This window comes from Nicotiana attenuata, chromosome 5, assembly GCF_001879085.1.
Source record: "Nicotiana attenuata strain UT chromosome 5, NIATTr2, whole genome shotgun sequence".
Taxonomy (NCBI): domain Eukaryota; kingdom Viridiplantae; phylum Streptophyta; class Magnoliopsida; order Solanales; family Solanaceae; genus Nicotiana; species Nicotiana attenuata.
Genome location: NC_031993.1, coordinates 33,985,804 through 34,009,237, shown reverse-complemented (window position 1 = coordinate 34,009,237; position 23,434 = coordinate 33,985,804).

Sequence of the window (23,434 nt, the reverse complement as noted above, 5' to 3'; positions counted from 1 at the left end):
TAAATGAGGTGGCGATATTTCAGCCATGCAGATGGAGACAGAGCTTAGTCTCGGAAGGCAGAATAGTAGCCTTATGCAATGCAGAAAAATGCAGATGGAGGTAGAGCTTAACCTCGGAAGGCAGAATAGTAGCCTTATGCAATGCAGGAGTGCAGATGGAGGTAGAGCTTAACCTCAGAAGGCAGAATAGTAGCCTTATGCAATGCAGAAAAATGCAGATGGAGGTAGAGCTTAACCTCGGAAGGCAGAATAGTAGCCTTATGCAATGCAGAAAATGTAGATGGAGGTAGAGCTTAACCTCGGAAGGCAGAATAGTAGCCTTATGCAATGCAGAAAAATGCAGATGGAGGTAGAGCTTAACCTCGGAAGGCAGAATAGTAGCCTTATGCAATGCAGGAGTGCAGATGGAGGTAAAGCTTAACCTCGGAAGGCAAAATAGTAGCCTTATGCAATGCAGGAAATGCAAATGGAGGTAGAGCTTAACCTCGGAAGGCAGAATAGTAGCCTTATGTAGAAAATGTAGATGGAGGTAGATCTTAACCTCGGAAGGCAGAATAGTCGCCTTATGCAATGCAGGAAAAGCAAATGGAGGTAGAGCTTAACCTCGGAAGGCAGAATATTAGCCTTATGCAGAAAATGCAGATGGAGGTAGAGCTTAACCTCGGAAGGCAGAAAGGTAGCCTTATGCAAAATGCAGATAAAGGTGAGTAGTAACGAAAACTCTTAGCTGATAGATGATAGCTGATAGTTGATTGCGTCGTTGTGGCTGCTGGGGATGTCATGTGCAGACAACACTTTTAAGTGAGCGATGATTCTGAGAGTTGTACTCCTGCAAAATATGAATATGTAAGCATATCTGATGGTTCTATGTTTTGGGGTGCCTGCATTCAAAGAAGGATCGTGAGTTTTGTAAAGGGGGAAGGTTAGTTCATCTTCCCGTGGACCTCGCTCGTCCTACTCGGTTCTTGTTTTCATTGGGGGGTAGCGTCGCTAAACAAAGCAATTTGATAGTAGCCATGCATAACTTTCAAAAATATGATGTAAACACATAAATAATAATAAAAACGATTTTCTTTTAGATGAACCGACGACTGCGACGCAGTTCAAGATATTGTGACTCTTTTGCTCCGGAATTTTGAGGGTCCTCCTCAAAATTCTACCCCAGTTTACTGGGCTGGTGCTTCTGACGGCTGTGCGTTGGTGAATGGCTGAAGATCAACTTCGGAATTTTGAGGGTCCTCCTCAAAATTCTGCCCCAGTTTCCAATAGTGGGGGAAATGAAAATTTTATTGAATTGTGACCAAACCCATAGGACTGCCTACGTATCCCCTCTTAAACGGGAATCAGGTCAGGCGTAGTTCAAATTACATCATACAGAAATCATAATGATTACACGTAATAGCGTTTGACTGCATCTGAATTGATTGGCTTTGGCCAGACATCTCCATCCATCTCTGCGAGTATGAGGGCCCCTCCTGTTAGGACCCGATGAACCATATACGGGCCTTGCCAGTTAGGAGAGAACTTTCCTTTGGCTTCATCCTGATGCGGAAAAATTTTCTTCAGTACTACCTGTCCTGGCGTGAATTGTCTCGGTCTGACCCTTTTGTTGAAGGCTCTGGACATCCTGTTCTGATACAATTGACCATGACAAACTGCGTTCAGTCTTTTCCCGTCTATGAGGGCTAACTGCTCATAGCGACTTTTACCCATTATGCATCTTCAAGTTCCACTTCCTGTATAATCCTCAAGGAGGGAATCTCTACTTCGGCTGGGATGACTGCCTCGGTACCGTAAACCAGCATATAAGGAGTTGCCCCAATTGATGTGCGGATTGTGGTACGATATCCCAAGAGAGCAAATGATAGCTTTTCGTGCCACTGCTTGTGTTTTTCTATCATTTTCCTTAGTATTTTCTTGATGTTCTTATTGGCTGCTTCTACAGCTCCATTAGTCTGAGGTCTGTAGGCTGTAGAACTCTTGTGCTTACTCTTGAACGTCTCACACATTGCCCTCATCAGATCACTATTGAGATTTGAACCATTATCAGTGATGATTGACTCTGGGACGCCGAACCGGCAAATGATACGATCGCGGACAAAGTCTGCCACAACCTTCTTGGTTACTGCCTTATACGATGCTGCTTCAACCCATTTGGTGAAATAATCAATTGCCACTAGAATGAACCTGTGCCCGTTTGATGCGGCGGGCTCGATAGGTCTGATGACATCCATTCCCCAAGCGGCGAACGGCCATGGTGAGCTTGTTGCATTGAGCTCGTTAGGAGGCACCTTTATCATGTCTGCATGAATCTGGCATCGATGGCATCTCCGAACATACTGGATGCAGTCCATCTCCATATTCATCTAGAAATAACCGGTTGATGTAGTTGAGTCTCCCCAAGAAACTCATAACCTCTTTCTTGTTCTTTGGCGGCGGCAATTCCTGAATGGCTTTAACCTTTGACGGATCCAGTTCTATTCCTTGGCGACTTACAATGAACCCAAGCAGTTTTTCGGCGGGAACCCCAAATGCACATTTGGTGTGATTCAGTTTCAAGTTGTACCTTTTCAATCTGTTGATGAACTTCCTCAGATCTTCCATGTGATTAGTGGCTCTCTTGGATTTGATGATGACGTCGTCTACATACACCTCGATCTTTTTGTGTATCATGTCATGGAAAATAGTAGTCATGGCCCTCATGTAGGTGGCCCCAACATTCTTCAATCCAAACGGCATCATCTTGTAACAATACATTCCCCACGGCATGATGAAAGTCGTTTTCTCCGCGTCTTCTTCGTCCATCTATATCTGATGATATCTGGAAAAACAATCGATGAATGACTGCAGCTCGTGCTTGGCGCAGTTGTCGATCAGGATGTGTATGTTCGGTAAGGAGAAGTCGTCTTTCGGACTGGCCCGGTTGAGGTCCCGGTAGTCGACACAGACTCTGACCTTCCCGTCCTTCTTTGGCACTGGCACAATGTTGGCTAACCATGTTGGGTACTCCACTACCCTGAGGACCTTGGCTTTGACTTGTTTGGTAACTTCTTCCTTGATTTTCAAACTCATATATGGCTTGAACTTTCTGAGTTTCTGCTTTACCGGTGGACATGTTGGAACTGTTGGCAGTTTGTGAGCTACAATAGATGTACTAAGACCGGTCATATCATCATATGACCAGGCAAATATGTCATCATGTTCTTTTAAGAACTCCGTATACTCTTCCTTTTCTGACGGTGACAGGTGAACACTGATGCGCGTTTCCTTGACATTCTCTGTATTCCCCAGGTTGACGACCTCAATTTCGTCCAGGTTAGACTTAGGTCTATTCTCAAAGTCCGACCTCTTTAACGATCTCTTCTGGTATCTCATCCTCTTCTGAGTCGATATCCTTTTGTTGCGTTACCTCGTCGCATGTCACACTCGTCGGTTCATCAAGATAAGTAATAGTAATGCTGTGTAAAATAAAATAAATGATAGAGAAAAATAATAAGAGCGAGACTTATAAGAAACTGAAATACTTTGATAAATTCCAAAATCGTTTTGAACATCGGAGCTCTTTTCAAAATTTTAAAGATAATACTGAAGGGAAATCAACTAGCAAAAAGTAAAAGATAATGCATAGTGCTTTGTTCAGCCTTGCTACCCCGAAGCTTTCCGGGCCTTGGTGGTTCTGATGGACCAATTGTTGAGGGGCGCTCCTCGGCTCACAGCTTGTATGGAAGGGCCTTCCTCCCCTTCCTCTTCGAGAATGACATGACAGTCCATATTGTCATCTTCCAAGAACAGGTTCTTCATTGCTGCCAATGTTTCATATTCCTCTGACCCATATATGATGTCTGCTGGCCGGAAAGTTTGCTCCAGGCCGGGTATTGGGTACTCCAGCGGGTAGTAAGGGCCGCGCCATGGTGGCGACTAGTTCCTGAATTCTTGCCAAGTATATCCATACCCTAACCCGAAAGTGGTGCCATGTTTCTTCAGTTTGATAGGGTTGGTGATTCCTTGGAGGTTCTTGCCGAGTCCTTGTCAGGTTCATACCCGCTCCAATTCAGTATACTTTCTATCTTGTTATCCCACCACATATCTTTGTCCACGGCGTTGACTCGCTCAATCTGGTGGTAGGTTTCTCCTCCTAGCTTCCTTCTTCCTTCAATCGCTGGGATGGTTTGGCGACTGTATATGGGGTTACTCCCGTCACCATGAATAATCACCTCTTGGTGATTCCACTCGGATTTCACTGCCTGGTGCAGGGTTGATGCTACAGCTCCAGCGGCGTGGATCCAAGGTCATCCCAGTAATAAGTTGTATGATGTTGGGATGTCTATTACTTGAAAATCAACATCGAACCAAGTTGGTCCCATTTGCAAACATTAACTGATCTCCCCAATAGTGGACCTTTGGGAACCATCAAAAGCTTTGACGTTGATAGCCCCATCCTTGATTTCATGTAGACTCTTCCCCAATGTTCTGAGGGTCACCAATGGACAAATGTTGAGGCTGGACCCTCCATCAATCAAAGTCCTGGTGATGAAATAGTCTTCGCATTGCACAGTGATGTGCAACGCTTTGTTGTGGCCTAAACCTTCAGGGGGCAACTCATCCTCGTGGAAAGTGATCTTATGACTCTCCAATATCTGCCCGACCATGTTTGCCATCTCTCCTCCAGTTATGTTACTGGGTACATACGCCTCGCTCAGTATCTTCATCAGGGCATTCTTATGTGTCTCGGAGCTCTACAGTAGAGCTAGAATGGAGATCTGCGCCGGTGTTTTATTTAATTGATCAACAATTGAGTATTCTTTCGCCTGTATCTTCCGCCAGAGATCATCGGGCCCAATTTCAATAGGCTGTACAGAGGCCTGCTTATTTGATTCAACTAAGTGCTCCGGAGTATAAATTTTGCCGGTTCTGGTCATACCTTGTGCTGCAATTGCTTCTCCAGACCTAGTTTTTCCCTTCCTTCTTGTCTCGGCGGTGTAATCCCAAGGAATGGCCTGTGTATGGAATGGCATTATGGCTGACATTGCTACAGGAATGGGCACCCTTGTTTTGGGAGGTAATACATCAACTTCAAATGGTGCAGGTGCCTTTGGAGACCCAAACTCCACCTCAATTGGCTCTACAGTCTTTTTGGATGACTGTGTTTCAAATTCGAAAGGCACGTACATGTTTACTTCAGCATCCCCAGAGGGCTGGATCTGGACTACGATTTGATTCAATGTGACTGTTGGTTTCTTGGGCTCGTCACTTTCGGCAATCAATCCAATTGACCCTTTGGGGTCCCAATCATCTTCTACCTCGATCATATGCACGCCTCCACCCTTATGATCAGGCAAGGGATTGTTGCGATCATTCGGAGCAGGCTCCTTCGCCATGATGATTTTGTTGTCAATTAGAGCTTGGATTTTGTCTTTCAAAGATCGGCACTCATCAATGGTATGCCCTTTCATGACGGAATGGTATGCACAGGTTTTGTTTGGATTGACCCATTGGGAAGGATTTTCTGGAGATATGGCGGGGATTGGGGTGACGTAATCGGCTGCTTTGAGTCTTTCATATAGCCGGTCGATTGGTTCGGCGATGGCGGTGTATTGCTTGGGAGGTCTATGGTCGAAATTAGAGCGTGGCTTGGGAAAGTTTTGGCGGGCGGGAGGTGATTGGTAGTGAGAAGGCTGAGCATTATTGGCTTGGTAGACGGGTGCGGGTTGGGAATATCTTGGTGAGGTAGGTTGATATGTGGGGGAGGGAGATGATTGGTAAGCAGGTGATGGAATTTGGTAAGAGGGCGGAGGTGCTTGGTAATTGGGGATAGGTTGGTATGTGAGAGGGGGTACCGGGTAGGCTTGGTATTTTACTGGGGACTTGGTTCTCTGTGCAACCATCACGGCACTCACATCCTTTTTCTTGGACGTGCCCCCAGATTGTAGGGCTTTGTTGGTACCCTATAATGCCTCGAAATTAGTGACCATACCACTTTTAATGCCTTCCTCGATCCTTTCTCCTAGCTTGATGATGTCGGAGAATTTCTGTCCCTCTATCAGCATTAGCCTCTCATAATATTGTGGATCCTGAGCTCGGACAAAAAATATGTTCATCTGTTCTTCTTCTAAGGCTGTCCTGACCTTAGCAGCCTCGAATCTCCATCGAGTAGCATACTCGCGGAATGTCTCAGTAGGTTTCTTTTTCAGATTCTGGATGTAGAAGACATCTGGTGCATTTTCTGTATTGAATCTGAACCTGTCCATGAAATCGGACGCCATTCCTACCCAGCTTGTCCACTTCTTGGGATCTTGGCTGATGTACCAAGATAGCACATCGCCTTTCAAACTTCTCATGAAGAGTTTCATGCGAATCTTTTCATCTCTTCCTACGCCGACTAGCTTATCACAGTATGTCTTTAAGTGGACTCTAGGATCTCCTGAGCCGTCAAACATTTCAAACTTAGGAGGTTTGTACCCCTCATGAAGTTCGACGTCTGGCTGAATGCAAAGATCCTCATAATTCAACCCCTCAATACCTTTGTTTCCTTCAACACCCTGGACTCGGCTAGTTAGTTTCTTGAGCTCTGCAGCCAGGTTTTTGATGAGAGAGTCTTTGTCATCAGACTCCGGTGTGTTTGTAATGGGCTGAGTGTATTGTGGTAGGGTTTCCACATAGATGGGAGTGTGGTGGGGATGATCATTTGATGGTTCAGGGATGAGGAGTGGGTGTTATTGTGACATGTGTTGCAATTTTGATGAGTAGCGGGTTGTTTCTGCGGCTTCGGGATGTTCTGTGGAGGTATGGTGTGTTGAGCATTGGGAAAGTTGACGTCTGGAGTAGTAAGGGAGAATGACAAGCTCGCCAAGTTCCGGACTTGGTCTAGTTCTTCTTGAAATTTTAGTATCTTCATTTCGAGCTGGGCGGCACTTTCTTTGGACACCTGAATACCCTGAGGAACCTCTACCCTTTCAGCTGAGTTCTCCTTTCTAATGTTGTTCACGTCCTCTATTTTTGCTTTGCTCTTGTTTTTGATAAGACTTGGAGGAGGAGGAGGTGTAGGGCCCTTAGATCTTGTGGACTAGGATGATGATGCCAGAGTGCAGGAACTAACCAGTTGGGGAGGGGAATAAAACAAAAGTAAAAACAAAAAGGTAGTAAGTTAGTATGGATTCTGAGAAAAATGTTGCAATATTTAAACACATAGTGTAAGAATAAATCGTGTCCTAGTTTGGGTGCCTCATTGTGCCCGAGGTAGGCCTAGCGACAAGTTGATCCGGAGAATTTATAATGCTAAATGCCTCATTTTATTGATAAAAATAAGACGAATCCCAAAGCGACACTAAAATTGCAGAAAGTAAAATGTCACTACTAGCCATTGGCCTTATTACATTTTAAAGCGAAAAGAAAAAGACTCCTAACTACTTTTTCCCAGAAGGACCTTCCCCAGATTCGGCTCTTTAGCTCCATCGAACAGCTTCACCAGCTCACGCAGCCCCAGCAGTAGATAAGCCCTAGCCAAATGTTCTCCTTCATTTCCCTCAGCGTTTTGGCAATTCTCGATCCTCCGGATGAATTTCTCTTCCAGCTCTACCAACCCTCGCTCCAAATGCCCTAGACGCTTGTTGGCGCTGATAGCCATATCCTTCCATTCCTCGATCAACTTTTGATTTGCTTCTTGAATTTCTTGATGTTCACTCTAGCACTCCCTGATCCTCTTGCGCAACTGGTTGTATTTAACCTGTATTTCAGCCCTCTCGTCGATGACCCTTTAACCTCGAACAGACCCGGGCTGTCCTAACCCAGCATGATCCTCTTCTAGCCAACTTGGATAGTATGGGGTGTAACCGGCATGATATCTGTCAGGCTCTATGGAATCCTTTTTTAGGATGATCTTGTTGTTCCACATGTGTTGAGCTTGACATTTGTATGGACTATCGTCGTCTTGGAAATCAGCCATGAAATGACTCATCTTTTCGACCTTTGGTACGACTTGCTTTCTCCCCGCCTGCCTCTTAACTCGGAGAGGGACATAGGGATAAGTTCCCCTCAGACCAATGAGTATAAGAAATGGAGCGTCCCGAGAGCGGATGATGAACTCTCCGGTGGGGAACCATTCGAACATCCACTGCAGCTTGTCTTCTTTCAAGTTTTCAAACAACTCTACCCATCCTCGAGCATCCCTCGACTGAGCAAACAAGTCAGGCATATAGTTCATTCTCTTGGGATGGTGAAAGGCTATATGATCATTCCACGGCCTTCGCGGAAGCTCTTGACGGTATTGACCCCTTTGGAGATGTTCTATAAGCCATAGTTGGAGTAGTAAGTTGCAACCCTCAAAGTGACTGGCCCCTCGTTGACGGTTCTCCAAAGCTCGGTAGATTTCAGCAACAATCATGGGCACTATGCTGAAAGGCTGCCCTCCTATCCCTTCCATTAGTGTCTTGGTGACCATGGCTAGTCTGGTATGGATCCTAGCCTTCTTCATAGGAAACAATATCATTGCCAAAAAGCAGAACATAAAGACGAAAACCCTCCTGTGGATATGCTCTAGTGATGTGAGGGCGAATTCATTTGAATAGGTGCGGTAGGACTTCCTATGATCGTACCTCTCATACAGATAGTCGAAAGGAATATAGGAGTTCTTCAAACAAGTCAAATCTGAGTTTCTCTTCAACCCCATCATTTGAAGAAACCCCTACCCTTGCGGTTTTCTGGCATGAGCAAACCCGGAGTCTCCCAAGAAATACCGGCTAACCCACCTATTTCTTCGAGCAATGGGGTCATTTCAAGGTCCCCAAATCGAAACACTGATCTATCACTGTCCAGAATACGGTCGCAACCTCTATGATTTTGTTGTCAGGCGGGATTTCCAAAAGAGAAGGTAAGTTCCCCAAATACTTGCGGACGATAGTCCGGTCACTGGAATGAAGGTCCTCCCACCAACTTAGCAACCTTGGGTGAATGTTGGTTACCATGCCGAATCTGGGGATTTCGTGCCTCATTTCTGCAAAACAAAGTGTTAGTCCCTTACCCCACCGGACTCGACTATTTAAATCAATAATTAGCATAATGGCATTTAGTTCTCCAAATAAATGCACAGAACAATGATGTTGTCCGTTTGGGTTCCAGGGGAACCCAGTGGACTTTGGACAAGGCTATCTTAAAGAGTCATTATGTGGACAGCATAACTGACTCGACTAGGTTTGACAGTGATGCATGAACAATTAAATAGAATAAGGTTTCTATGAGGTGCTAGACCGGTACCCTTGAGCGGACAACTCAAGAGGGAAAGGCACGGAACCGTCGACTGCACCCCTGATCGACTGGTTTTACCGCAAATATGCCTTTGCCAAATTTAGGGGGTAATAATATCGGAAGAGCGCAACAACTCATCAAGCGTTGCTAAGGTATTTGTTTGGCACGAGTGGCATATGATGTTGAAGATGCAATTACAAAAAATGAAACAAATTGTCACGTATTTTCACGTTCATAATGATTACAATAATTGCTCGAAAATTATAACGGTATTGGAGGAAAACAGTAAATGAAAGCGTTAAAGAAAGACAAAGAAACAAAAAAGCCAAGTGAATTTAGAAGTAGAAGAGAGATAAAGACATTAAATAAAAGCAATAAAGAAACAATAAAGTCACGAATAACATGTAATGGTAAAAGCCTAAAGAAATCCCCAGCAGAGTCGCCATGCTGTCGACGCCCCTTTTCTCGCGAAATCAGGTTTACGACATTTGAGAAGACAACTCTATTCCTGTGTGGGAATTGGGTTTTTGGAATTGAAGAGTCGCCACCTAATGATTAAGTGCATTAGGACACTGAGAGTTTTGAGTTTGAAAACCAGAGTTCGGGTAAGGGCTAGAAATTATCTCGAGGGGAAGGTGTTAGGCACCCCTCAAGATCCACTAGTGTGGTTGCCGGCCATGCTATGTTGTGACTTTAATGCAAATAAGTATACAAATAACTTCACACATAAGGGTTACAAATAGATACGTAACAAGCATGTTGGAATCAATGTCTAGATAATCTGCAATTTGTTTGAGGGAGGGTCTAAATGCAGAAAATTAATCAAGACATTGAATAAACAAAGAAGAAAAATTTAGGGGAAAAGGAATAATGCAGTAAAATTAAAGAGGGGTTTTGGGTAGTTGAAAAGACAGAATTTTATTGCTATTAAACAAAGTCACATAAAGGAAAGGGGGTCCTAGGTTTGTAAAACACATGGATCATCCACACAACACCGGTAATCAATCGTACGCATAGCGTTATCATGTGATCATCATCTCTATGTCTACCCTTCCCACCCCGTTAAGGTATTTAAGCGCGGAATGGTATCGTTACCTACTGCATGTTATTACCCGTCCCACCTATCAGTCCCGGAGGCGTTTAGGACTACTAATCCTAAAAGGGAGGGAGCTTGGCTTTTCAGGGGTTTTAAAAGGATAAAATTCTAGGGCGACAAACAAAACACATAAAGCAGTTAATGGGGAAATTAAGGACAATTAAAGGCTCAAGTAGGCCTCCTCACTTAAAGAAACGAATTGTTTAGCATGTCTTACACATACTGTTTAGGTCATTAATTAAAATTAGCGTAGGAAGAATTGATTTACCACATATTTCCCAGATAGGGAGTCCAAATTAGTCCTGCTTAGATGTAGTTGTCGAAAACTGACAGTTGATTAATTATCTAACTATTTGTATGTTAAACAGCGCCTATAGGCATGATATCTATTAATCCAGGGACGGAGGAATAACTGTTTGCAAAAAGTCATTAGTTATAAGCACTACGAGTGATAAACAAATTGCCACTAATTTTAAACTTAGGAACCAGTGGCAATTTCTAGGTGTAACTGATTTTGAGCAGAGATCCTATAGGCAGGTCATCTATATGTAATGAGTTATTTTAACTCCTATAAGCAGGCTTGCCTAATGACAAATGTATATGCAAAGTGCAGGAAGTCCTATAGGCATATTATCTATACAATATGCAGAGCTTCATTATCGATTTATTGCCGTGGTATTATTACAAAGTGCAGAAAACCTATGGGCATGGTATCTATGTGAAAAATGCAGGCTTTGAAAGTGATAACCCTATGAACATGGTTTCTAGGCGAGATGCAGAATTTTAAAGAGTAAATATCCTATAGACATGGTATCTACGTGAAAATGCAGAGTTTGAAAGTAATGATCCTATGAACATGATTTCTATGTGAAATGCAGAATTTTAAAATGTAAATATCCTATAGACATGATTTCTATGTGAAAATGCAGAATTTTAAAGAGTAAATATCCTATAGACATGATTTCTACCCCTTTGGCATGCATTCAGTCCCATCCCCTTTCACTATACCCCAGTAGTTATTACAAAGTTATTTACAAAGCTTATTACAGACCAAGCGAATCAGAAGGAATAATAAAATTACATCAGTGATTACATCTACATCTAATCAGCCTAATCCAGACTCAAAGTCTAATAATATGAGATAAACCAACTTCCAGGATCGGATTTTCAAAGCCTTTCTCTTATTTGGGATGTGTCAAAGTTCCAAGGAACTTCAAGAATTCCAGGCAATGCTTACACCCCAAATATCATTGCAGAGTTAAGAACATAGTGCAGTGTGGAAGGGCCAGCCCTCAAATGTCCAAGTTCAGAGGGAACTCAAGGTCCCAAGGCAAGGCTCATAGGAGGGGGGCAGAACTTAGAGACTAGGAGGCAACTTAGAGAAGGAGTAAGTGTAAGTGCAATGAAAGGGAATTAAGGGGAGCCAGGGCAGGCTGGTGGTCATGCCCTGCAACTGGAATGCTGGCACACCCCTGACCAGCCGGTCAGCTTAAAAATTAAAGAGTTAGGACCTTTTGAAGGTCAGGTTCAGCCCTGGACAGCAACTTGGATGCTGCCAGGCTATACCTTAACTCAATACACATAAGGGAATGGGGTATGGGAAATTGAAAGAGGCTAGGATCCAAAGGACCCAGTTTTAATCCATGACAATAACTTTGTATATTGCCATGTCTTAAACTACAGCCCAAGCACATAAAAGGGGGATGGGGATAGGGATTCATTGCAGCAACAGATAGCAAGACATAAGTATTACTTTAAAGTTGAACTCTACAAAGCAGTAAAGTAGGCATGGGCATAAAAGCTTGTAAATAAACACATTGGAGTTGATGCTAGAATCAAAAGTAGGACATACCAGTTTCAGAAAAATAAATGAAAAGCAGAAGCTTTGGTAAGCCAAATTGCGAGCAAGCAATGCAAAAGATCTCAGAAGAGAGTAAAGAGTGCAAGAGAGTTTGTGATTCAAAAATCAGTGAATGAGGATTGTTGAAAGTATAGAAGGGAAGGCATTTTTTTATAGTGCAGCAAGTAAGTAAGAAAAGGTAAGGAAAATAACCTTGAAAATCAATTTCCCTTCAATTAAGGGATTCTGATTTCCAACGGGTAAATATAATTAAGGAAAGGGTCAATCAGAATATTTTCCCAAGCAGTACAATAAAGGGTAAATACATAAAAACGATGCAAGGTAAAAGTCTAGTGGTACTTGATTTGTGAAAAACAAGGAAAGGGAATCAGTAAAACAGCCAGTAAAAGAACCAAGTTGAAAGCCTTGTTCGATTGAACCGAGTCAGAAAAGTGGTAAAGGAAAGTTTAATTTAGGGGAAAATCAGTAACAATCAAGTAAGCAACATTAAAGGGATTCATAATCAATTAACAGTTGGCAAAACCTTTGAAAGAGAAGCTCTCACATACAAAACACATAGACATGTCAAGCAAGAAGGATGTCATGCTTATTACGAAAGACTAGCAAGAAAGTTTCAAAATCATAAACGCAGAAAAAGTTCAAATTCAGTTCATAAACTCGACGTGAGTCTGAGAGTTCAAGGTTTCAAAGTAGAACCCCTGTCCAAACACAAAATCAAACTTTCCAAAGAAACCCCCAAATCTTGGGGTTTTTAAACTCGAATTCGGCACAAAGATGAGAAGGCAAGCTATTGAAACAGACTCAGAGACCTCTTTCAGAGTCTCATGAGAAAACATACAAGCAAAATAGCAGGTCCAAGGCAAATAGAACATAGAAACTAATTTGGAGTACAGGGAACAAGTTTCAAGAAAAGCTTGGAATTTAAACGAGTTCAGGAGATAAAGGGGTAGTGTAAACTTAAGGAAATAGTCGATGAAACACATCTAGAAAGAACAAAGTTTGGTAAAGGCAAACAAAGGACTAAAACATAGTAGGAAAACACAGTAAAGGAACACATAAGATAGGCATGTGAGAGCATGATATTGAAACCAGTAGGAGACAGAACGGAGCAGAACAGAAAACTTCATAATACAGCAAATATAAGAACACACGAAAAAGCATACGAGTAAGAAAAGAGCAAATAAGATCATAGCAGGGATCGATTCACACCAAGAAAAGAAGAAGAAGAAGAGTCAGAAACATTTTCAAGGCGTTTTCCAGAAACCTTAATCGAAAAGAAGTAACTTTTTGAAAGAAAATCGGAGAAAACGTTTAAGAAACTTAAGCAATATTGCAAACATATAACAGATCTAAAAATAATTGGAGAGAACCTCGATAGTTAGGGTTTTAGATGAACCCTAGAATGAGAAAGGCTTAGAAAATGTCCGATCTAAGTCGGATGAGGGAGAATCAGGCTCTTGAGGCTTAAATATGTCGGAGCAAAGGCCGGAGAGGCCATGGAACCAACTGGGAAGTTGAAATGTAAAGATACAATTGAAATGAAATGTGGCTAAATGTTAAATAGCAATTAACCGGTAGTAAATCAGGTATAAGTATCCCGATGTTAATTTTAACACTGGGATAACTTATACCTTAAATTATGCAATTGTCATTCTTAATACAACAAACCAAACAATGAATAAACAACAATCCCAGCATAAGTAATCCCAGCATAACTTATCCCAATATAACTTATCCATAATCACCCATGCCTTAAACTACACCAACGATAAATGTAGATAATATTTTGCCTGCCAAAGGATATTACAGACTAGTACCATATCACATGATCAAGATAATAAGAGCAGAAGGGGTGTTAGAAGTGATTTATGGTCTAAGATGATGCCTTTAAGAAAGTCAATCGAGAACTATGCAACCAGCTAAAGTTTCAAATGAGCTTGCACAAGATCCGATTTCAAACGAGCATAAATCCCAAGATATAAAGAGTTATTTATTTCAGAAACTATCTGACTAAAGCTTTATGAGTCTAGTTTTCATCTCTTCAAATATTTCGTCATTTAAACATTCCTACAAGAAGTTATAACCTTTTTACTAAGCGATGGTAGACTCAAAAATATATTAAAGCTCCTCCTACGCACGAAATAAACTAGCTATGTAGAGAAGAAGCATCCACGCATAGAGAGGAAGCAGCTATGCGCAGGGGGCTCTATCTTTGCACGCCCAAGTCCTCGTACGCATGCATGTTATATGCATGCATGGACATCTCTAGCAGCAAGCCAAAGGAGGAAGGGAAGAGGGTCCATCTACGCGTGGCCAAGTATAAGCCTCGACCCTTTGAAATTAGCACTTTGGGATAGAGAAAGAGATGAACTTCGGCATGTTGTTTTGATATTTAGAGAGAAGGAGGATCATTGCTCTCTTAAATACACCCAAGTTCAGTATTTATGGTACATTAAGGGTCATATAACACCTGCTCATGCCAATTCTATCACCTTTCGCGGATCCAAATTTGTAAGATTTCATCGAAATTCCATGAATTCTTGCAAAGATCTCCAGCTAGGATTTTCAACCTAAAAGGTAAAATATCTACCTCTTGTTCTAATATGAGTGTGGAACATATACTTGGGAGTATTATGAAGTAGGAACCACTAATTGAAAGATGAGTAATACTAGTTCTTGATGGGCATGTATAAACTAGGGTTAAATAAAGAAGTATATCAATATTGTTGGGTAGAGATAAATGGTAGAATTGAGTGTCTCTATTGAACATATTGTCATAATGCCTAAAGGCAATGAACTAGGATGTGATTGCTAGAATTGAACCTTATGTGAGAAGATGGATCTTTTGGTGAATTAAATTAAACCTATGAATTAGTAATACATACGCAGTCGTTATTAATGTTAAGCATCCTTTGCATTTGTCCTGACCCAAAACCCCCACTGGTCGTGATGTTACCTAACTCACTTTCTAAGCAAGTCAATCCTAAAGCAATAATCATGCATGATAACAAAGTATAGGTTATATGAGTCTAAGAGTCAAATGTCATAAATAACGACTGCGTCAATACATAAATTCCCCAGAATTAGTAATACATAGTCATGAGCTCTACAACAGGTGTGCATGTTTGATAATATAAAATACTCTCTAAACAATGACAGCATTAATAGTGCTATTTGGGGATTTGGAGCCGCCGTGGAGGCTGGATTTCATCTTCTTCCACCAAGCTTAGTAATTTTTATGTTCCTTTGTATGATTTTTTGTTTTGCTACCATGTCTATGTGGAGCTAAACTTCACGTTCTAGGGTTGTGGTTCTTTCATGACTATTGCTATTCAGATATTTATTTTGTCTTCTTGATTTATCATATTGGTTTATTTATTCAATATTTCTCTTAATTATTTAATTGCTTGATCACCAATTGAATACTATCTACGAATCTAGAATTGAACATGGAAATGGGATTTCTAGATTGCATATATGTTCGAGTAGACAAGTTCTTAAACCTGGGCATCAGGGAACGGATTCGCGATTAGGATAGACATTTACCTAATTGCCTTGCTTTGTTGATTTACAGGAGTTATGAATGCGTTCTTCTTGATTCTAACTCCATAGACATATAGGTGTTAGGTTAGCTTGAATAGGCGAGTAAGAACTCGACAGATTCATATAAGTAATATTAACCCTGTCAACCCATAAACCAGATAATTAGTTAGTCAATTCAATTGAAGAATACAATAGGAATGTTAGATAGACCATAACCCTAGATCGTTTTCATAATATTGGTAACACAAAAATCTGCTCTTCCTATGTTCTAAGTTCATTATCTGTTTTTGTCTTTATTTTAATTAGTTTAGAATCAAATATTTCTAAGTTTAATTCTTGTTTAGATAATTAGTATAGTCTAATTTAGTTAATAGTTAATCACAAGTCCTCGTGGGTTCGACATCCGACTTTTAGTCACTTTATTATCTGACGATCGCGTATACTTGCGTGTGCGTTTGGCCACAACAATGCAGCACAACATTCACATAGGTCCCACACCTAGATCAGCACAATTAGGTGCAAAGCGTAGTAAGAGTACAACCGATCCTATGTACTTCGTAAGTATCATGATAACCTCGGTTGAGCAGTCACAAAAATCACCAATTATACTCAGGTGCTAAATCTGTAAAACATATGAATATATACGAATATGCAGTAACAATACTAGAATTTATGCATGACTGCAGATAAAGCCCAGGTCCACATGGAAAAGATATGCACTAATGTCAAACAGAATAACAGTTCAGCATATGGAGGAGATATGTGTAAATAGACAAGTCAAATTACAAAGAGATAGACATAAAGAGAAGATGACTCTTTATCATTTCATACAACATAAGAGGCGTATAGAGAAGATAAGCATAAAAGGATGTATGCAAGTACGAAGCTAGCATATAGAGGAGATATGAAGTAAAAATCTTATATACATCCTAGGGGTGTGGCTCCTTATCTATACCCTACACGGACAAATCATGTGCGATAATCATTACAATCGCACTGACAGCTCACGTGTCGTATTCAACTCAACCCGCACAGACAACTCACGTGCTGTCAAACCAGTCGATAACACAGAAAGCATACGCAAAAAATACATGTATACAGTCAATGGATATCAAATTACATACTTCTGAACTGATAAAATAGCATGCTAAAGTGTATGCATGTACGAAGTGTACTAGTACAACTCAATTAGGCGGTTACGCCACACAACAGTGAGTATCATGTTCAAACAGGAAAAACAAGCCTACACATGATCTCCACAATGATTAATAAGATTATGTAATCATACAAACATAATAATCATGATATCAAGAATCACGATATCCTAGAAAAGGCATACCATAGGATACATACAACCCCGAACATGGATAAACCCGGTAACCACACATGGGTTCAACGCTACGCATGTACGCCACCCTTAGAACGTAGCGAACATCAATAATTCAAGCAACTTGTCCCTCAACCAAGTGTAGGCAAGACACTTACCTCAATAAAGCCAAATTAAAACTCCAAAAATGCCTTCATTAGCAAGCGGCCTCCGAACGGCTCAAATCTAGAGAAACACCATACCACGACGTCAAATAGTTCTAAAGAAGCAATAACAGAGCATAAAGAATCGATCCTTAATCACAAACACAAAGTCAAGAAAAAGGTCACCCTAGGCCCACCTATCGGAACCCAGCAAGAGTCACGAATCCCTATCCATTAATTCTCCTTCAATCCATGTTCTAGGTGCACAAAACAATGGGGAATCAAGATCTGAAATCAAAATCAAGTAGAAATTACTTACCCTCCAATATATGGTGAAATTCTCCAATTCCCTTGACTACTCCACTGAACCTTCACGGATGCAATATCTTGGATCTCAGCGTCCAAACTGACTATTCAAAATGGCCATCGGCTCCTCATGATAAGCCAAATTCTCACCCAACTCCACCGAGTTGAAATTAAACACATGCAATTGATCATCAGTATGGAACATTAAACGACCATGCACACCAACCCTAGAAGCCGCCTCTCATATAAGGCCTCATGCAGAGCCATCTCGATAATAGAAAGGTAGTTATTGTTGCAAGCAAACACAGCTAATGGTAGAAACTTATCCCACTGGACTTTGAAATCTATAACACAAGCTCTCAACATATCCTCCACAATCTGAATGGTCTGCTCGGACTGTCCATCTGTTTGAATCTGAAATATAGTACTCAACTCAACCTGTATACGCAACTCACAATGAACAACCCTCTAGAAATGCGAAGTTAACTAAATGCCACAATCTGAGATGATAGAAACAAGTATACCATGCCATCGAACAATCTCTCTCATATAGATCTGAGCTAATCTCTCTGAAGTGTAGGAAGACATAACCGGAATAAAATGCACCAATTTGGCCAATATATCCACAATGGCCCAAATAGCATCAAACTTCCTCAAGGTCCATGGCAAACCAACCATGAAGTCCATAATAATGCGCTCCCACTTCCACAATGGTGTAGCAATCTTCTAAAAATAAAACCTCCCGGTCTCCGATGCTCGTACTTGACCTGTTGATAATTCAAACACCATGCAAAAATGTCCAACAATGTCCTTTTTCTTCATTCTCCACTAATAGTGCTGCTTCAAATGACGATATATATTTATAGAACCTGGATGAATCAAATACCACGAACTATGAGCCTCCTCAAGAATCAACTCTCTCAAGCCATTGACATTAGGAACATAAATATGACCTTGAAGTTGCAATACACCATCATCACCAACGATCACCTCCTTAGCACTATGTCTGTAAGGAAAAGCAAATAGGGATCATCATATTAGTGAGGCTTAATACACTCATACAAGGATGACCGAGAAACAATGCAAGTGAGGACTTTTCTCGGCTCCAAAATATCAAATCTCACACATCTATTGGCTAACTCCTAAACATCTATAGCTAAAGGTTCTCCTCAATTAGAGTGTATGCTAATCTCCCCATACTCTCCGCCTTTCTGCTGAAGGCGTCAATCACGAATTAGCCTTCCTCTTCCTCGGATGATAGAGAATAGTAATATCATAATCCATCAACAGTTCCAACCATCTCCGGTACCTCAAATTCAAATCTTTTTGTCTAAAAAGACACTGGAGAACTCTGATGATCCATATACACCTCAAAAGATATGCCATATAAGTAATGCCTCCAAAGTTTAAGCGTGTGCATAACACCTGCCAACTCAAAATCATGTACTAGATAGATCTTCTCATGGATCTTTAACTAGCGAGATGCATAGGAAATCACTATACTGTCATGCATCAACACACACCCATGACCAGTATGTGAAGCATAACATAAACCGTATATGACCCCGATCTTGAGGCCAGAACCAAAACCGGTATTATTATCAAAGTAGTCTTGAGCTTCACAAATCTCTCCTCATACTCATCAGACAATCTAAACATAACGCTCTTCTGAGTCAACTTGGTCAACGGAGCTGCAATAGACGAGAACCCCTCCACAAAGCAATGGTAGTACCTAGCCAAACCTAGGATGCTCCTGATCTCGATAGGTAGAAGTTCTTGGCCAACTATGGACTACCTCAATATTCTTTGGATCCACATTGATCCTAATATTAGACAGCACGGGGCCCAGAACGCCATTGAATCTAACAAAAACTCACAATCTAAAAACTTGGCATATAACTTCTTCTCCCTCGGAATCTAAAGCACAATCCTCAAATGTTGCTCGTGCTCCTTCCTACTGTGGGAATACACCAATATATCATCAATGATAGCAATAATGAAGGAATCCAAATAAGGATGGAACACATTGTTCATCAAATGCACGAAAGTTGCTAGGGCGTTAGTCAAACCAAAGGACATTTCCAAGAACTTATAAAGACCATAACGGGTCTTGAAAGCCATCTAAGGAATGTTTGTATCCCCGATCTTCAATTGATGGCACACCCCAATGTCAAGTTAATCTTTTAAAACAACCCCGCACCCAGAAGCTGATTAAATAAATCATCAATGCACGATGGTGGATACTTGTTCTTGATGGTAACCTTGTTAAACTGCCTATAGTCAATACACAACCTGATGGAACCATCTTTCTTCTTCATAAATAATACTAGTGCACCCCAAGGTGAAACACTAGGCCTGATGAAACCCTTATCCAATAATTCCTGCAATTATTCCTTCAGTACTGACATACCTCACAAAGACCTTATATGCTAAACATCCATTCTTAACCATCTGTTGAGCCTTTATAAATGAAATCACTCTACTAGGAGTGTGACCAAGTCATTCCCTCCATTCAAACCTCGAAATACCCAGGCATAGCCAAAGTCACGATCTTGCCGTGAAAATCAAGAATAGTGTGGTATGGAGATAACAAATCCATACCTAGAATTTCCTCGAAATGCACCATTTCGTGCAACAAATGATCAACCCTAGTCATATACTACCCAATGGTAACCACACAAGAAAGATATACACGATGTACCCCAATAGAGTAAGCAACATGTGAATACATATGAACAACAAGATCAAGGGAACCATTGGGCATATCCCTGAGGCACACTGAAACAATACCTATGATCACAACATCTGAAGTAACTACCTCTAGTCTAGCTAGAAATATGTAACAACAACCTCCTAAATGACCTCTCCCCCTCTAGGGCGGCCTCGAACAGACTAAGCTCCACCCGTTGATGGTTGTGCGGGTGGTGTAGCTACATATGCTCGAACCATAGGCTGGGAACCCCTCCAATATCGAGGGTGTTGGCTTTGTGACTGCCCCTGGAAACTTGAATACCCGCTCGAAGAACCCTGAGTGGATAGAGCACAACGTGAAATTTGTGCTGGAAATGCACTAAACTACGACTAGCCTAGTTGAGCACTGTATGAACCATGGTTAACTGAATAACCATGTTGAATCTGGTGAGCTGACTTAGCGAGCCTGAAAGGACAACCATGATGAAATGTTGTATCAGTCCCATCCTACCAGATACCAATGTTGAGGCTCTCAATGAACCTCCCCTACCGTTCAAAGCCTCATAGCGTAGATGCTCAAACTCATTGTGCAACTCCATCCGAAGAGTCTTGGTAATAAACATCTTTGAGTGTGAACTGAGAACCGATGTAATGTAAGTGTTGTTGCGCCAACTATCCGACTTAACTCATAGGTCTGGCACCTTCTATTTGCTGGCCCTATTAGCTGGAAATTATCAAGGTGACCTCCATTTGAGTCCACTAGACCCAAAGTGCGAAGAATCTACTAACACTGATCAAGAAAACCCTAAGCATCCTCATTAGGCTCTCCCCTAAAATGATGAGGATGAACTATCTAAAATCACTCTAGCCTCTTCTACTCCTCAACTTTCAAGGATGGTTTGATCTCTGTCTGAGCTGTGATGCCCAGTTGACAGAAGCCCTAGTGATTAATGCCCCCTAGTGCGCATGCGGCATGAGTCTAGGATCCTCCCCCAACCTGTGAGGTAGCTGGTGCAAATGGTATCCTTCCCACCTTAAAAACTTGTATACACACTCAGAATTTGTGCTAAAGTCTACCGAAGACAAGGTGTAGCAAAAGGTCCCTTCGGAGCCTGATCTGGTCCCACTGGCTCACCATAAGGCTGTGGGGGCTTGCAGATGATCAGGGACAGATCTGAGAAGACCTGAAAGAGAACCATCGGAGTCAGACTTTGAAACCTCGAACATCCTAGGTTTAATGGTGGAAGGGGTGAGTATAGACCATCCATGGCCTGAGAAGCCGATGGACTCNTAGATCATTGGTTCCCATTAATCCTTTCCTAATTAAACCCAAAGACCCCCAAACCCTTTTCATTCTTCATAGTCTGCCGCCTCTGAAACCCCTCCTCTCCCGAATTCTCTCTACAACCCCATCAAACCCTAGCCGCCGCCACCCTAATCCGCCCTAATCCATGGCCTTCCAAGGTCATCAGAGACCTGTATCATCCTCTCATGGCTTCTACGTGTTCGTTTCTGTGGTCTCATGACCAGATCCTGAAGGGGTTTTGTCCAGTCTTTGCTCGATGACTGTTCTCCGGTCGTCTCTGACCTTTCTTCGGCCAGCCATGGCTATTCGAGTCAGACTTTTGACTCTCCTGCTTAGATCGATTGTTTTCAAGGCCTTTCTCATCATTTGGGGTTCTTCTGAAACCCTAATCTCTAAGGTTCTTTTGATTTCTTTCAGATCTGCTTCAGATCTATGTTTGCTTTGAACTTCTAAGCATTTTTCTCGAAGTTTCTTTTAATACTCTGCTTTCAAAACTCTTCATCTTTTTCGATTAGGGCTTTCTTGTTAAGTTATTTCAAAACTTTTCTCTGATTTTCTGGACATATTTTGCTATGTTTGCTTATATCGTTCTTCTACCTGGGTTTGCATGTTAAAAGCCCTAATTTCTTTTGACTGTTTATTAGACGAATGCTTGTTTGTTTGAGTTTTGTCTGATTCGCATGTTTATCCTCTTTTAAAACTCTACTATTGTTGAAAACCCTATGGCTTTGGGTCTGATACCGTTCGTTTAAGTACATGACTCGATTTGAAGTTCTTTATTTTGAAATCTCTTATTCCTTTGGGTGATTCTTCTGATTCTGGATTTCTATCTTCTCTAAAACTTGATTATGCTCGAAACCCTAAATTTTCAAAGGGGGTTTCCTTCACCTACTACTGTGAGATCTTCGCATGCTTAGATATTCTATGTTTCTTCACTACTGATCAGCATGGCGACTCTGCTAGGGATATATAGGCTTTTACCATTTCAGATTGTTATTGTGAATTGGTACCCTCCCTTATGTGCAATCACTTGTTTAATTCCTTTTAGCATTCAATTTCCTTTTCAATTGCAAAACTGACTTGTCTTCTTTGTTTCTTTTCTTTACTACTGCTTTAAATTATGAAACTGTTGTATCTACTGCTTTCTTAACGTGCAAATACGTGACAACATGCTTTTAATTATTGCATAACCATGCTCAACATCATATTCCACTCGTGCCAAACAAATCCCATAGCAACGCTTATAATGAGTGGTTGCGCTTTTCCCATATTATCACCCCCTATATCCGGAAAAGGCATATTTGCGGTAAAACCAGTCGATCAATGGTGTAGTCGACGGTTCCGTGCCTTTCCCCCTTGAGTTGTCCACTCAAGGGTACCAGTCTAAAACCCCATAGAAACCTTACTCTATTTAAACTATGCATGCATCATGGTCAAACCTAACCGAGTCAGTTATGTTGTCCGCATAATGACTCTTTAAGATAGCCTTGTCCAAACTCCACTGGGTTTCCCTAAACCCAAACAGACACTACCACGTCTGTGCATTTGTTTGGAGAACTAAATGCTTCATGCTAATTATTGGTATTAAATAGCCGAGTCCGGTGGGGGTAAGGGCCTAACCTTATTTTTCTTGCAGAAATATGAGGCAGGAAGTCCCTAGATTAGGCATGGTCACCAACATCCCCCCGAAACTGCTAAGCTGGTGGAAAGATCTTCCTCTAGTGATCAAACTCTTGTCCGGAAATATTTGGGAAACCTACCTTCTCTCCTGGAAATACAACCCAACAACAAGATCATAGAAGCTGCTACTTTGTTCTGGGATTGTGAGAGGGCTGTATTCCGCTTCGCAGACATTGAAATGACACCCTTGCTAGAGGAGATAGGAGGATTGGCCGGTATAGTGTGGGAAACTCCGGGTTTG